The sequence below is a fragment of the Hypomesus nipponensis genome, chromosome 9, assembly GCF_054491055.1.
Source record: "Hypomesus nipponensis isolate SF chromosome 9, ASM5449105v1, whole genome shotgun sequence".
In the NCBI taxonomy this organism is placed as follows: domain Eukaryota; kingdom Metazoa; phylum Chordata; class Actinopteri; order Osmeriformes; family Osmeridae; genus Hypomesus; species Hypomesus nipponensis.
The window spans coordinates 21,659,011-21,673,766 of NC_140369.1; the positions used below are offsets into that span (position 1 = coordinate 21,659,011).

General features: G+C 41.1%; 1 protein-coding gene across 1 annotated transcript in view; it reads left to right on the forward strand.

The window, feature by feature from the left end:
- Positions 1–58: 58 nt before the first annotated feature.
- The window catches only part of cntn2 (contactin 2), a 51,697-nt gene continuing 36,999 nt past the window's right edge, over positions 59–14,756 (forward strand). The window contains exon 1 of the mRNA XM_084704697.1: positions 59–140. The gene's annotated coding sequence lies outside the window, so the exon portion shown is untranslated. The remainder of the gene's footprint in view (positions 141–14,756) is intronic.

The window sequence follows — 14,756 nt, forward strand, 5'->3', positions numbered from 1 at the left end:
AATATCCAGTGTACCTTCTCTCACAGGGGTAGCAGCATCAGTCTTGCTTCTTGCGCATGATCAGACGTCCACGCATCCCTTTAACCGGGAGTCAACACATTTCCTTCGGAAGGAGATCCGTTCTCTTCCGCTACATAGAGGTAAGAAAAAACGCGTCTTAATTCCTCTCCCTAAAGTCTAGTATTTAAATGGTCGAGTCCGCAACATTGGTATAAAGTGTTGTTATTCTATTTATCCGTTGGAAGGTGAAACGATGTTGAATGCTCGGCGATTGCTTCATTGAGCGTTATGAAAGGGATCCCCTCTTCCGTTAGCCTATTATTTTTGACGCACTAACTGGGATATAATTATTTGGGGATTATTTGGACCCAGTATTGTTTGGAGGAGGGGGGGGGGGGGGGGGTTCACCCACACTTTAGTCTCCGGGACAAGGGCTGCACTTCTTTCACGCCCATTATTCAGGCTAATTTGTAAAAAGGGAGCTTGTGTTTTGGTATAGTGACTTGTCGTTCGCGAACGACTCGATTATTTTTGAACACATCTTTTAAGTGAACGAAATGAACTGAATCCTCCCCCCAAAAAAGATTTGTTCGGTTGATTCTCCGTCTTCCGCCAACACCTCTTGAAGTCTTTCGCAAACCGATGAACAAACCTAAGAACTGACAGATTTTTGCCCGCAATTCCTTTAGTTTCATCAGTTATTTTAGTTCCTCAAGTTATTTTAGTGTTATGGTTACACATTAGCCTATACGACATACTACATGCATGAATCGAATTAAATTATAGTCTAAGTAACATATTTTAAAATATGTAATAAATTCCCGCCTACAATTGTCTACATAGCAGTCGTGTCAAACACTAGTTTTCCTAGGCATTGGCCAGTGTTGTAAGTCCTGATGTATTGTGCATAAAATCTTAACATCTGGGCAGTAGACACACGGTATTGCTTACCTGCCGAGGGCTATTACAAAAGGGAAGTTAGACAGTACAGGGAAAAATCCATGCTGAAGTAAGACAGACATTCTGATCCTATTATACATCCTAAATGTATAATATTGCACCTCTGTAAATGTCATCCCTGGTTACAACCCTCAGTAGGCCCATGTTTATTAATTAAACACCTTTAGTCACCCCTTCTTCTAACATGTACTAAATACAAGGACCCATGAATAGGTAGCAATTTGGTTATGTCTGTTTTTTTATTCAACACATTTTCATTCCAAGCTTTTAAAGGGCCCTCCCATCATTGGGGTCCTGCATAGTCTGTCCCATTTCTCCCCACACTTCGATGCTCCAGCAATCTATACTATAATTCAAGAAATCTGTGTCTGTGTGTATGTCTGCACGTTTTATAGTGGGATTTTAGTGGGACTTTAGAGGAATGATTTGCTCAAGAACCAGGCACTTTGCAAAGTTGTAATTGTGCAGGTATCTATCTCAGGTTGGCATTTATAATAAAATATAAATCATATAAAATGTATATATATATACAATTTCAAAGGAACGCCCATCACTATTTTGGTGTTGAGCTCTTGGCTATCAATTGACTTGTAGCTTGCCATACTGCTCTGACCCAAAGTCTAGTTCACAGTCTATAGTGAAACCGAACAATGTCCATCTGGCATTAAGCACGGGCAGGTGTTACATGCATTGCAGGTGGTGATTTGAGCTTATGGGCAGGTACTAAAGGCATGCATGTATGTTGTAGGGATTCCATAAAATAATACATTGCCCTGGGACTATTGTGGGAGAAACAGAAAGGACACAACCGCAGAGCCACCACAAGTAACTGATTAGACAGCATGCACTAGCTCGCACTAGCTCGCTTATTTCTTGGACAATCTTACTCTGCACATGCTTGTATCTGTTCCGTGCCCTTATTCAAATCCCTGCACTTAGTATAAGATACTCAGCCATATCCACATGATATCAATTTAACTTACATTGCATGCAAGTATTTTTTAATTACAATTAGTGGTTACTCTAGTAATTGTGCTCTTAGGTGATGTTGAAGGGGGTGATGGAAGGACAGAGTGACAGTGTAGAACGTGCCTGTCGTCTCCTTAACATGTGGATCTGAGGGGTTCTGAGTTTTCTATACTCTCTGGGTGCTAAGGTGTATGGGCCCATGTATATCCACAGATGAACTTTCAGAAAATATGTTTAAAAAAAATAAAATAAAACGATTCAAAGTGCCGCCTATGCTGAAAAGGATCTTTCTGGAAACCTTTCCAGTAAGACCCTTTTCCCACTAACATTGTAAACGGTTATACATTGTACCCTTTTGTTAAGGACATAATTTGTTATTACAGGCTTGTTTTTGTATAGCTTTATCGATGTCTTGTTTTTGCATTTTTAAATTATCTTGCTTTTGAATACTTCAAAGGTTAGCTTCCTTAGCAGCTTTTGCAACACAGTATCAACTGAGTTGTAACAGTTGCTGCCCTCCACACCCTCCCATTTATATTAAGTATGATCCATAGTAGCAGAACAGAACTTGAAACCCTTTATCTGAATTTTCCCGTAGCATAGCCTCATTCACAGTTGGTTTCAGCTTCCTGTCCCCCAGGCCGTCAAGCTCAAAGACCTCCTTATCCTCAACCATGGCTCAAACTGCCATGGTTGGAGCTTGTGTCAGATTGATAAGACGATAAATGGCAGATAGATTTGCTTGGAATTCCTTTGTTCCAGTCCGGATTCTCCCACGTCGATCTATGGGAGGGTTAGGGTTATAGGGAAAAGGGAATATATGTGAGATTTCCAGATAGGGAGATTACATAGTATCCAGCTGTCGGGGACAGGCAGTACATTGGACAGTGGTCTTCTGTCAGTGGCTCAGTGTCAGATGGAGAATGCCAAGATTTCCTGCCATATAAGCCTAATTGTGTTTCAGTTTGATGATAAAGTTTCTGAATTTATGGAGTCAAGTGCATAAAACAAGACCAAAGAAATTTAGAGAGAACATACATGTTGTACTTCATTATAGCATTTCTTCTTAATGCTAGCAAGAGTAATGTGATGTGGATGGCCTTTCATTTGTTTGGAGTGCTTCACAGATTTGCTGTTCCGCTGTCTCCCCCTCCCCCCCTCCCGTGTCTTATTACTCCTCTTGTGAGCTGCATCTACCGCAGCAGGGGCCCTGGCCAGAGGGAGCTCTGCATGGCCGATCCCACTCATTATCGCTGCTGTTGAGATGAATGGATCCTGTGGATCCTCACTCCATCTTTTCACACACACACACACAGCATTTTTCTCTACCCACACACATCTCTCTCTGATTAAAGCTGTCCCACACTTTGTTAATGTGGTGTTACTGAGCGGCCCAGTCCAGTGACATGTGTTCTGCAGAGCCAGCGAGGCAGCAGAGTAGAATAGCGGTGTGAGGCATGACCCCGGATGATTGGCTGTGACCTGTCTAGCTCCCATCTGATCTAGGACTTCCAGGAAGTCAAGGCACATCCTGAAAATTACTGGATCCTGCCTGTTGTGTGTAAGCATGTCATTTATGCATTGATGTGTTTGTAAAAGTATGTATTTTGTAAGTATATGCAGGTCGAACAGAGTGTATAGAGGCTATTAATACATGTGTGTGTGTTGGCTTTAGAGTATGTGTGTGCATGTGTGATTGTGTGTAGGACAGGGTTTGCTGGAAGGGCCTCCGAGTCACGGGACTGTCAAGGTAGCTGATAGTGGCCCAGCAGCGTCAAAGTGCAAATTAAAACTCAGTGAAGCGCTAAAGGAGAACATGTAGCAGACTACTAATGTTGGGACAGAGCTATATGGGGACTGTCACACTGCTAACGTTGAGACAGCTAGCAGGGGATTGTAACACTGCTAATGTTGAGACAGCTAGCTGGGGATTTTAACACTGCTAATGTTCCCTAACGAAAAATAGGTATACTTCAAGTTTAATTTGTAAGTATACTTAGTAGGGAGTCAGGTGGCTGAGCGGTTAGGGAGTCGGACTCGTAATCTGAAGGTTACCGATTCGATTCCCGGCTGTGCAAAATGACGTTGTGTCCTTGGGCAAGGCACTTCACCCTACTTGCCTCGGGGGAATGTCCCTGTACTTACTGTAAGTCGCTCTGGATAAGAGCGTCTGCTAAAATGACTTCTTTTTTTTCAAATTAACCAAGTATAAAAAGTATACCATTATCATGGTACTTAAAGTATCCTAGCAGTGTACTTATTTATATACTTTTTTTGTACCAAGTAAACTGACTTGACCCACTTTTTAGGTCATTTAATACACTTTAAAGTACACTTATTGTGTATTTAAGGTTTACTTTTGAATACTTTGTAGTTCACTTTCAGTTCATGAAGTATACTTCCTAAAGTACTTCAAAGTATGACTTGGAATACTCTAAAGTAACCTGTGTAGTGCACTGTCAGTTCATTAAATATACTTCCTAAAGTACCTCAAAGTATACTTTGAAATACTTTCAAGACAGTGGAAATTATTAGCTGGAAGAAGCTAATTACAGTGTATGCACTCATGTCAAAAAATCCAGCTCTGATCAAATGTAACAGTCATTTAACTCAAGGTTACAATGGTAAACCAGCACAACAATGACAATTATCACGCAACAAAACACTACATTCTAAGCAGACACATTTAAAAAACGAAATTCATGAAGTTACATTTGTATTTTGAACAAACTGCAAATTAATCAGCAGATTTTAACACTATTTACCGCCTTGCATCATGGGAATTGACCAGCCAGTGAGCCACTCTATCTTCATTTTTTCACTGCATTTCAATGCATAATGCAACCCTTCTGCCTGCTTCTTTCTCAAGTAGTTTTTTTTTCTTCTTTCCATTAATACTCCAATTGATAATTATTAGTATAACAGTATAGGGCTTCAAAGTGTTTTGGTAGTAATTAAGATTACAGCTTCAGTACCAAAAAAGATTCAATGTGCAATGCATAATAGATTTTCCTTGACATAAATAATTAGAATATACAAGATGGATTTAAAATGTTTTACCTGTAATATACTTTAAAAGTATTTTGACTGTTTTTGCTTTATAGTAATAGAAAACATACATCCTACTCCAGTTTCTAAGTATACTTCTTAAAAGTATATCAAACTGATTTCAAAGTATATCAACTATTTTCAAAGCATACTTAAAAGTATATCAAAAGTGAACATTTTTCTAAGCATACTTCTTAAAAGTATATCAAACTATTTTCAAAGTATATCAACTATTTTCAAAGCGTACTTAAAAGTATATCAAAAGTGAACTATTTTCTAAGCATACTTTTTAAAAGTATATCAAAAGTGAGCTAAAAGTGTACTATCCATATTTTAGTATACTTATTTTATTTTACTTATTTTTTGAAAGGGTTGAGTCAGCTAGCAGGGTATTGTAACACTGCTAATGTTGAGACAGCTAGCTGGGGATTGTAACGCTGCTAATGTTGAGACAGCTAGCCGGAGATTGTAACACCGCTAATGTTGAGACAGCTAGCTGGGGATTGTAACACTGCTATTGTTGAGACAGCTAGCTGGGGATTGTAACACTGCTCATGTTGAGACAGCTATCTAGGAATTGTAACACTACTAATGTTGAGACAGTTAGCGGGGGACTGTAATACTGCTAATGTTGAGACAGCTAGTTGAGTACTGTAACGCTAATGTTGAGGCTAGCTTGGGACTGCTAATGTTGTGCTAGCCAAAAAACTCACGGCTAACAGATTGCTAGCCCCAGCCAGCTAACTGACTAACACTGGGGCTTTTGCCAAGTCATTGAAAATAGAGGCATAGCTCTAGTCGGATAATCAGAATTTCCAAGGTAGAGCAAGCCAGCTAGGCTTTAAATACTGTTACTGTTAACTGTTACTTGCCAGCTGTTCATTGATTGGGGCAACGCTAGACAACATTTTCTTTGCGAAGGCTAATTCAGTGGCAGACAGTTAATCATTGATAATTTTGAAGTAGCTCAAGCCAGCTAGTGGAGTGTCACCACAGGCCTACAGCTTCACATCAGGAAAAAGCATCAACAACAATAGTGTGGTGAGGGATAGATAGAGATACACAGATTCTGGTTCTGCCTCTTTCACAACAGAAAGAGGCAGAACCAGAGAGAGGGACAGAGAGAGCCCAATGAGCAGAAAAACATACTATAAACAAAGCGAGCAGAAAGAGATTCTGCCAATAAGTGAAAGAAAATGTGTATTTTGATACCTACAGTGGGCATCCACTGTCTAAAATGAGCTGACTTGCCCATGATTGTGAAGAGGACGCAACATTCTCTGCCTGCGCTGTCTTATGTACACTTCATGTTCCAATCACTCTCTCATCTGTGCAGCTGATCTGAAATCATTTAAAAATAATGTAGGCTGCAGGCCAAGCACAGACAGGCCTTCAGCTTTATCAACTCAACACCCTAACCTCATGACCCCTGATTGTGCGAACCCTAACCCTATCTATAAAGAGGCATTCACACCAACGCTAAGTGATGATTTTACGTTAGCATTAAATGAAATCTCATGTGGCTGTTGACAAAGTTTTAAGCTACATGCTGCTAGTTACTAACACCCTAACCCTTCAGCTGCACATTCAGCTTCATAAATAAAATGACATTGGGCCTACATGTTTCAAAAGAAATTCCTGCATCAAAATAAGTATCATGACAGTTTGTATGATTTGGTCATTTATTAACACACTAGCATTGAATTATCACGGCAAACAATTAGTGTAAATGTAAAGTGAAAATAACAAAACTAGTCAGTATGATGACTTGAGCGAATATCATTCACGTTTTACTTACTTAAGCGAAAGGGAATGAGGAAACTGTTTCCTCTACTAAAATATGCGGGACACGTGAAAAATGTATCCATAGACTCGTAGAAAGACCGAGTCTGGAAATGAACGAATCGTTCGTTTCCTCGAGCCACCAGTACAGAGCCTATGCAGGTCACGTGAAAAATTATCCAAAGACTCGTTAGCCTACCCGAAGACCGAGTCAGGAAATGAACAAATCATTTCTGTTTACTACGACAACCTAATGCAACAGTCCCGATGCGCGGCCACGAGAAAATGAACGAATCACTCTTTGAGAGGACTCGTTACTCCCGAGTCCTTGTAAGGATTCGTTCAAAATGAATGAATCGTTCACGAAAGACACATTACTAGTGGAAGGCTACATCATATTCGACGTCGAACTATGAAAAATAAACCGTTGTTGGCAGAGTTTGCATTCAACGTTTTTCGAGTCGCCCAGTACTTTGTAAATGTAGATGTACTTTAAAGAAATGCTCCCATATCACAGATGTATTTGCCATTTTGACTAATAACACCGACAAAGAAGGCTATGGCAGAGTTTGTAGTTCTGCAGCCAACTGTGCTTGTGCCGTGTGCAAAATACCTAAACTAAACAAAGGGCAGATTAACGAAAGGGAAAATAGTAACACCTTTTCTTTAAACTATAGCCTATATTTTTGAGAGTTGCTTTATTTGTCTTAGGCTAAATAATATAATCTACTTTTCTGTAGAACATTTAGTTAATTCAGCAATGATGACACAAGCGGGAATCAGATCAGCTCAACTAAAAAAATCGACCAAGTCGACCAAGAACATATCGACCAGAAAATCGACTAGTTGACTGAGTGGGGACAGCCCTAAAGATTAGACCAGCCAGTGCTCGCGATTCGGTCGGGCGGGTGTATGGGCGGAACCTCTATATCGCGGCTCCACCACCTGATCACTACTGCACAGACTCTGGCTCGAAATGACATCACCACCAGCACAAGATGGCAGCACCTGTATCTGGGATATTTTGGCTTCATTTTTGTACAGTGGGAGGAGGTGGAGATGCGTTGTCCATCTTTTCAATACAGTCCATGATTTGAACCTCTACTATAATGTACTCAGGCATCTACTTATCCATCAAGCAGGTGCTCCGTTAGTTTGCATACTCTTTTATACTGAGCAACAGATGTTGTACACACTTGCAGAACATTTTTAACTCTCCCACGCTATTCCTAACACCCTCATGAAAGCATTGCTTATTCAGAGTGCTTTGTTGGCCAGAGTTACTGGGAGGTCATAAGAAAGTTAACGTTGAAAACTGTAGCAGTGCGATAAAGGAACTGAGAGAACGAGGGAAGTGGGATTTCGGGAGGACAGGAGGTAGAAGAGTAGCCTGGTCCTAACCAGACCCTCGTACATTTCATTTGTACAGAGGGTCTGGGATTGCTCCATTGACAAGCGTTAACTTCCTTGAATGTGGGTCCTCTGTTGAAGTTTAAAACTATTGGATCTGCCCAGAGCCACTCTGATCTGCCATAACCAATCGCAAGCATTCGCCTTAGCCAACTCCTTCACCATTACTGTAACGGAGCTAGCTGCCGTAGCTAGAAAATCAAACTTTTCCCGAACCCTGTGGGGAGGAGGGCCACAACATCACGGCCACCAACAAAACTCAGCAAGGAATGTTCTTGCTGCGGCTTTAACTTATATTCGGCAGCGTTGCCACAACAGCAGAATAGCTTCGCTTGCATCTTTCTCCGCCGCCATTACTGGACTACTCAAACTAGTGCACGACATTAACGTCATTGTTCTCAGCCACTCCCTCTGTTCGCTGATTGGACCTACAAAAAAATTGTTTCTGAAAACCGACTTCAAAGTCAAACTCCCAGACCTAGTACAGAAGCAAAATCCAAATTGAGCGGAAGTACGTAGGAGGGCAGAGACAGGTTAGTAGAAGACAGTCTACCTGTCCCTTTCCTCCTTGTCAATATCTGTCTCTCTGTCCTCGCTCCCTCTCTTGTCCCTTGCTGTTAGATGTGGAAGAGGGGACAGATGAGGAGTGGGGTCAATATTGTCCTGATGGTATTGTATGGGGACCCAGGAGTGGATGTGACCCCTCAGAAAGTCCCTGTGTCTGGGGACGAGGGCCTGAGGGACATAACACCTGGGTTTCTTATCTAAAACCCTGCTGGCCACTGGAAATGTCAGTGAGTTGTCCAACTTTGAAATTGCTGTCTGCACACTTGCAGACTCGCTATCTGATTCATTTATTATTTTGAGACTATAAATGTCCTGAAGTTTGTACGGTATATCTGTGCAAGCTGTGCTGGAGAAACAGTATTTTTAAATGCTTAAACGGTGCTGCAGATTTATCTATGTACCTTTGCAGAAATTGGTTTGACTTTTGGAATACATTCAACAATGTTTATTATAGGCCATCATCCATCAATGGATCACAATCACCCTACAAAATAATGCCATGGTGTTAGAGTGGTGGACTATGGCCCTGCAACACTCCACAGTAAAGTGCTTACTTGCTTCACCTTGCATTGGATTTATAATCGCTAGAGGCTAGCGAAATAGCATCATAGATGGACAATGCCAATCCATTAACGAGAGACTTGGGAGGGAGTGCTGTCCAAGTGGTGGTAATATGGAGAGAAAAAGATATTCAAATTTTTAAAAGGCGGAGGTAGTTTAAGATGCTATACTGTCTAGTTGGCTGTTCTGTGTGTTGTTTCAGTAGATGAGCCTGACATAACCATCTTCCATAGCCTCAACAAGCTGGTTCTGGTGGATGATTATTAGTTTTAAAAGCAAACAGTCAGATGCAGTATTACCTGTCATCTACAACTAAGAAACAACAGCACAGTGGGAGTGTGAGAACGGAAGACAGCCCAGAGATGGACACTCAAAGACAGGGGATCTTATTTCACTGTCTGTACTTCTGAAGTTTTGGTGTAGAGCAGGCATTCTTACAATTGTGTCATTGAAATGTCCTGAACTTCTGTCACCCCCTAAGAAGTGCAGATGCCATTGCCTTGGGTCAGCTGTAACTCATATCCCATCCACTGGCCCTGTGTGGAGCCCTGTTGTTCCTGAGTGGCGGAAAAGAAGCACTCCAGTCAGGGTGGGAGGTTTAATGGATAAAGGTCAGAAGTCAGGGGTCGCAGCATTATACATTTGATGATAAATGCACACAGCCATCCTCACACACACAGACACACACTCATTCATGCACTCATGCACTTAGACAGGCACACACACGACTATGTCTATAAAGTTTGTCCTCCAGTAGAGCGGTTATGTGGAAGCAAGATGTTGAGATTAAGAAGAAAAAGAGAGAGAATGTGTATGTGTGTGCAAGAGAGAGTGAGACTATATTTACGTTATCATAGATATGTTCCATTAACGTGTCTGTTTGAGTGTGTTTGTGTTTGGGAGTTTGCCAAAATGCATGTGTCCTTGTGTGATTCCCTGCTATAAAAGCAGAGTGCTCTTCAGTAAAGAGCTCACTGTTTAACTGGAGCAGAAGGGCTCTCATATCATCTCTGTTGTTTCCCCAATGAACTGTAAACACACACACTTTCATGTCCCTCCTGCACACTATATTTCTCGCTGTCTCTCTTTCTTTCTCTCCCTCTCTCTCTAGTTTGCATTTTCACACAGTATATAATGGGTCTTTCACTGCAGCCCAAGTGTACTCCACAGATGAAGTCACACAGTTGGTATCTACCATCCTAGCTCTCAGTCATCTTCCACATCACTGTTATTTACTCCAGAAGTCACACACTACAAGGACATTGTAAATAACAAATAGCAAAAAATACTTATTTTTTCAGGAAGATGCCACAGTGGCCATCCCTTTTATGATGGACACGGACTATAGTTATTGTTTGATTGGCACTTCTCCCATAAAACTTCCATGATTCTCTATCTGTTTGTGTGTTTGTGTGCATGTTGAGTTTTGTGTCTCAATTATCTTGAGAACCGGGCACTGTATGAAGTCTTTGTCTTACACAGGACCCAAAAACTTGCATGTGAAATTGTTTTGATGAGCTATTCACAAAAAATGTATTTCACCAATACGCTGCCTGAATCAGTCAATCAGTTTTTAATTCAGCAAATCATTTCACAGTATTATTACAAATTTTACCCAACCCTCTTAACTAAAAGCAATACAATATAAAGTGGATACTTTATTATCAGTGTAAATAAGTAACTGTAATGTTCATGAATAAACATGTTTGTTAATAATCCAAGTGGATGTGCAGTAATATCTCTAATTGAACTGTGAAAATGCATGCGCACAAACTCCATCTAAGTTAACACCGAATCAACTAACCAACATCTTAATCACCAGCTGCATCACGGGCAGAAAAAATCTATGGCACTGCACTAGTTGGGCAAATTAAATGTTTTCTGATTGGAAATCTGTTGACTCTGTGAAGGTCGACAAACAGTTATGAGCAAACACAGGCATGAGAGAGAGAAGAAGTGAGAGAACAGGAGATCAAAGAACAGATGACACACACACAATCACAGATTAATGCAATAAGTTTGGTAAGACACACCCACAAACACACATGCACAGACTCAGACACATTAGCATACATACCCCTGGTTTGCTCTGTCCTCAACATCAAGCTCTAAAGGCCCAGTGAGACAAAGCCTACCATTGTGATCTTGACATTTTGATTTTGAAGACATAAATATCAGACCTTGCCCCTGAGCAGTCACTCAAGTACCCCCTAGACACTGTTTTTGTTTGTGTTATTTTCACTACCTTTCCTATCACACCCACTAAAAAGCAAAGCCATGTCAAACTCAATAATGGGTACCACAATTGAAAGGTTTGGTCTAAATCAATCTCTAACAGAGAAAGAAAAAGCTTGTTATTCCCTTTCATGCCAAGTTCAAACTGAGTCAATTCTGGAAGTAGCCCTCTCTCCTGTCTGAGCACAGCTCACTGGAAGAAGTTTGAGTATTTCCTTTGTTTTTACCTTGATGTGTGCCACTGTGTGGAAGGGTTTATGAACAGAATAGTTCATATAACCACCATGACTATCTCCATGTCTCCAATCTCAGATAATGCTAGTTAGGCTTAGGGTTATCACAAGCTATTAAGCTCAATGTACATTAAGCATCAAGCTCACTGGTAAAAAAAAAATCTAATACAAATAAAACACGTTACGAGTTTTTAATGTAAAGTTTGTTAATAATAAAGGTCCAGAGTTGTATGCTGTGCTTTCTGAAGGGTATATTTAGAATAATGGATAAAAGATCGAATCCCCAGGTGAAGACAGCCACCCCTTTTAAAACCTGAATGTTTGCTCTGAATGCAAAATGATCTCTCACTTCGTCTGTTTTTAAAGGTCAAAACTATGAACAGCCTTTTCCACACTCTCGTCTTTTCTGAATGTCAACTTGGCATACATTTACATTTACATTTATTCATTTAGCAGGCGCTTTTATCCAAAGCAACTTCCAAGAGAGAGCTTTACAAAGTGCATAGGTCACTGATAATAACAACAAGATAGCCCCAAAGAATTGCAGGTAGCCAAAACAAGAAGCACACATTGTGAACAACCAAAAAAATAAGTGTCAAAGGGAAGAACCATAAGACCATGTAGTTAAGCAAGTTACAATTAAACAACATGAATCTCTAAGTGCAAGTATACTTGCAGAAAAAGCAAGCAACAGTAAAAATATAAATAAGGTTAACTAAAATTGAATATTTCGCAGCAAATACAACAGTTTAAATCAGTTACCACTAACCAACAAGGGTAAGAAGTCTCTAAGCAAGAGTCATTGTGATCCTTGAGGAAACTAGCATTGGGTTCAGAAAACCATTCCTAAGTACCGTTGTACTCCCGGAACAAGTGCGTCTTGAGAGTGCGTCTCTTGAAGGTGGAGAGACAGTGTCTCTGATGGAGGTGGGGAGTTGATTCCACCACTGGGGAGCCAGGCAGGAGAAGAGCTTGTGTTGGGACCGTGCGGTCTTGAGCGGTGGGACCACCAGGTGGTTGTCTGAAGATGACCGTAGGTGGCGGGTGGGGGTGTAAAGCTGCAGGAGAGATTACCACTGCATAACCACCCTTAATGGAAGTTTTGGATACCTTACCTTGTTTTGGCCATCCATCCACACACAAACACACACATACACCCACACACACACACAGATACACAAACAGGCACACAAAAATCAAATTTACACTCTCATAGATGGCTGGACTGTAGCGGCTCAAAGAGTTTTGGACTGTGGTGTCTCCTAGACGTCTGAACCTCAGTGTCTGTCATAGACACCTGGGGCCTCATGTATAAACATAGCGTACGCACAAAAAGCTTGCGTACGCTGGTTTTCACGCACACTTTGTGATGTATAAAGATTTACTTCACGTGAGAATGTGCGGACCGTCCGCAAAGTCTTGTCTGGCTCTGTAACATGGCAAATTCTAACTGAAAAGTGCCAAAACTCACCAAACATTACAAAATAAAGTTTCCACTACTACGTTTATGATGTTGACTATTCAAAAATCATAAAAATAAAAGTTTGATCATTAATGTGGATGATCACATCAAAATGCCAAAACCCAAAATGGGAAATGCTATATAGCCTTCTGTTTAATCCGCCACCAATTTATAACTTCTGTTAAACTTGAGGGTGTCAAACGAACAACAAAATCACTTGGAAATGCATGTCACGCTAACCCTATAGCTGCCATGCTGTTACAATTCGCCACCACTCGTTTCTTCATTTAAAGTTTTAAATCGGACCATTTCTTCTTAATTTCTACCATGGTCCGGTTCTCTGAACCCACAGCATTTATGGCCCTATAATAATAATAATAATGATTGTATTTGTAATGCACTTTACATTTAGCTACATCTCAAAGTGCTGCAGGTTAAAAACAAGAAAAGGCACCAATAGTGACAGTTTTCCACTCCACCGACTTTCTTTTGTCGCTAATACCTGATAACAGGCCGCCAAACAGGACACATTAGGTACCTTCGACTTCATGCAGCGCCGAAGTCGCCTGCAACCACCTTCAGCCCGGCTGACTTGAGGCAGCCAATGGCAGTCACAGCTTCAAGGCAGCCGGCTGCAGCCGTCTGTCAGCACCGCCGTCACTGCATGAAGTCGAACACACTTATTTTCTCGCCTCCACCTCTGTGGTCAGAACCTCGATCTCACAACAAGTGTCTTTTGTTTAAACTGGTCAAATGCTTTAATTTTCAGCTGTTGTCCAGGTTCCTGACCTGTAAATAATGCATGGCTAGTTTTAGACTGTGTGGGTTTATGTGTGTGTGTGTGTGTGTGTTGCCTCACACTTGGCCAGGCCCCCCGTGTCTGTCTGTACCAGGACTAGACTCATAGAGCATGACACACAGATGGCTTTGCCAACAGTGATGGCATCATCCAGCGTCACGCTGTATGAACCGACAGAGGTGAACTGAGGATCGCCTCTTAAGGGAGATTGTACCTCTCTCAGTTCTTGAACATGATAGTATTGATTCTGCAAAGCAAAACTCTGTAATAAAGAAGGTGAGTAGAGGAGTTTTAGACACTGTTCAGTCTCTGAGCAGCATACCTCCCTGCTTGTAACAAAACTGGTAACAACAACATAAGCTGGTGGGTGTGTGTGTGTTTGCAGATGTTTGTGGGTTTGTGTATGTGTTCAGGTGTGGGTGTGTTTATGCAAATGTGTGTTTGTGTGAGTGTGTATGTTTAGGTGTGTGTGCAGGAGTGTCTTTTGTTATTCCAGACATGGTGGTGTTCTTCCTTTTTCCTTCTCCAAGCTCTGTCTTCAATCGTCTCGATCATTGAATAAACAGAGGTGTATGTGCTTGTGACTGTTTGTGTTTGTGTGTCTGCCACATGTATCTGTGTGTCTGTGTACAATAGAGAAAGATTCAGCTGGATATTAATGTGTGGTGTGTTTGTGTGCTTGTGTGTGTGTGAATGTTTCCCCGTCTTCTGTTTGATGTACACACAGAGA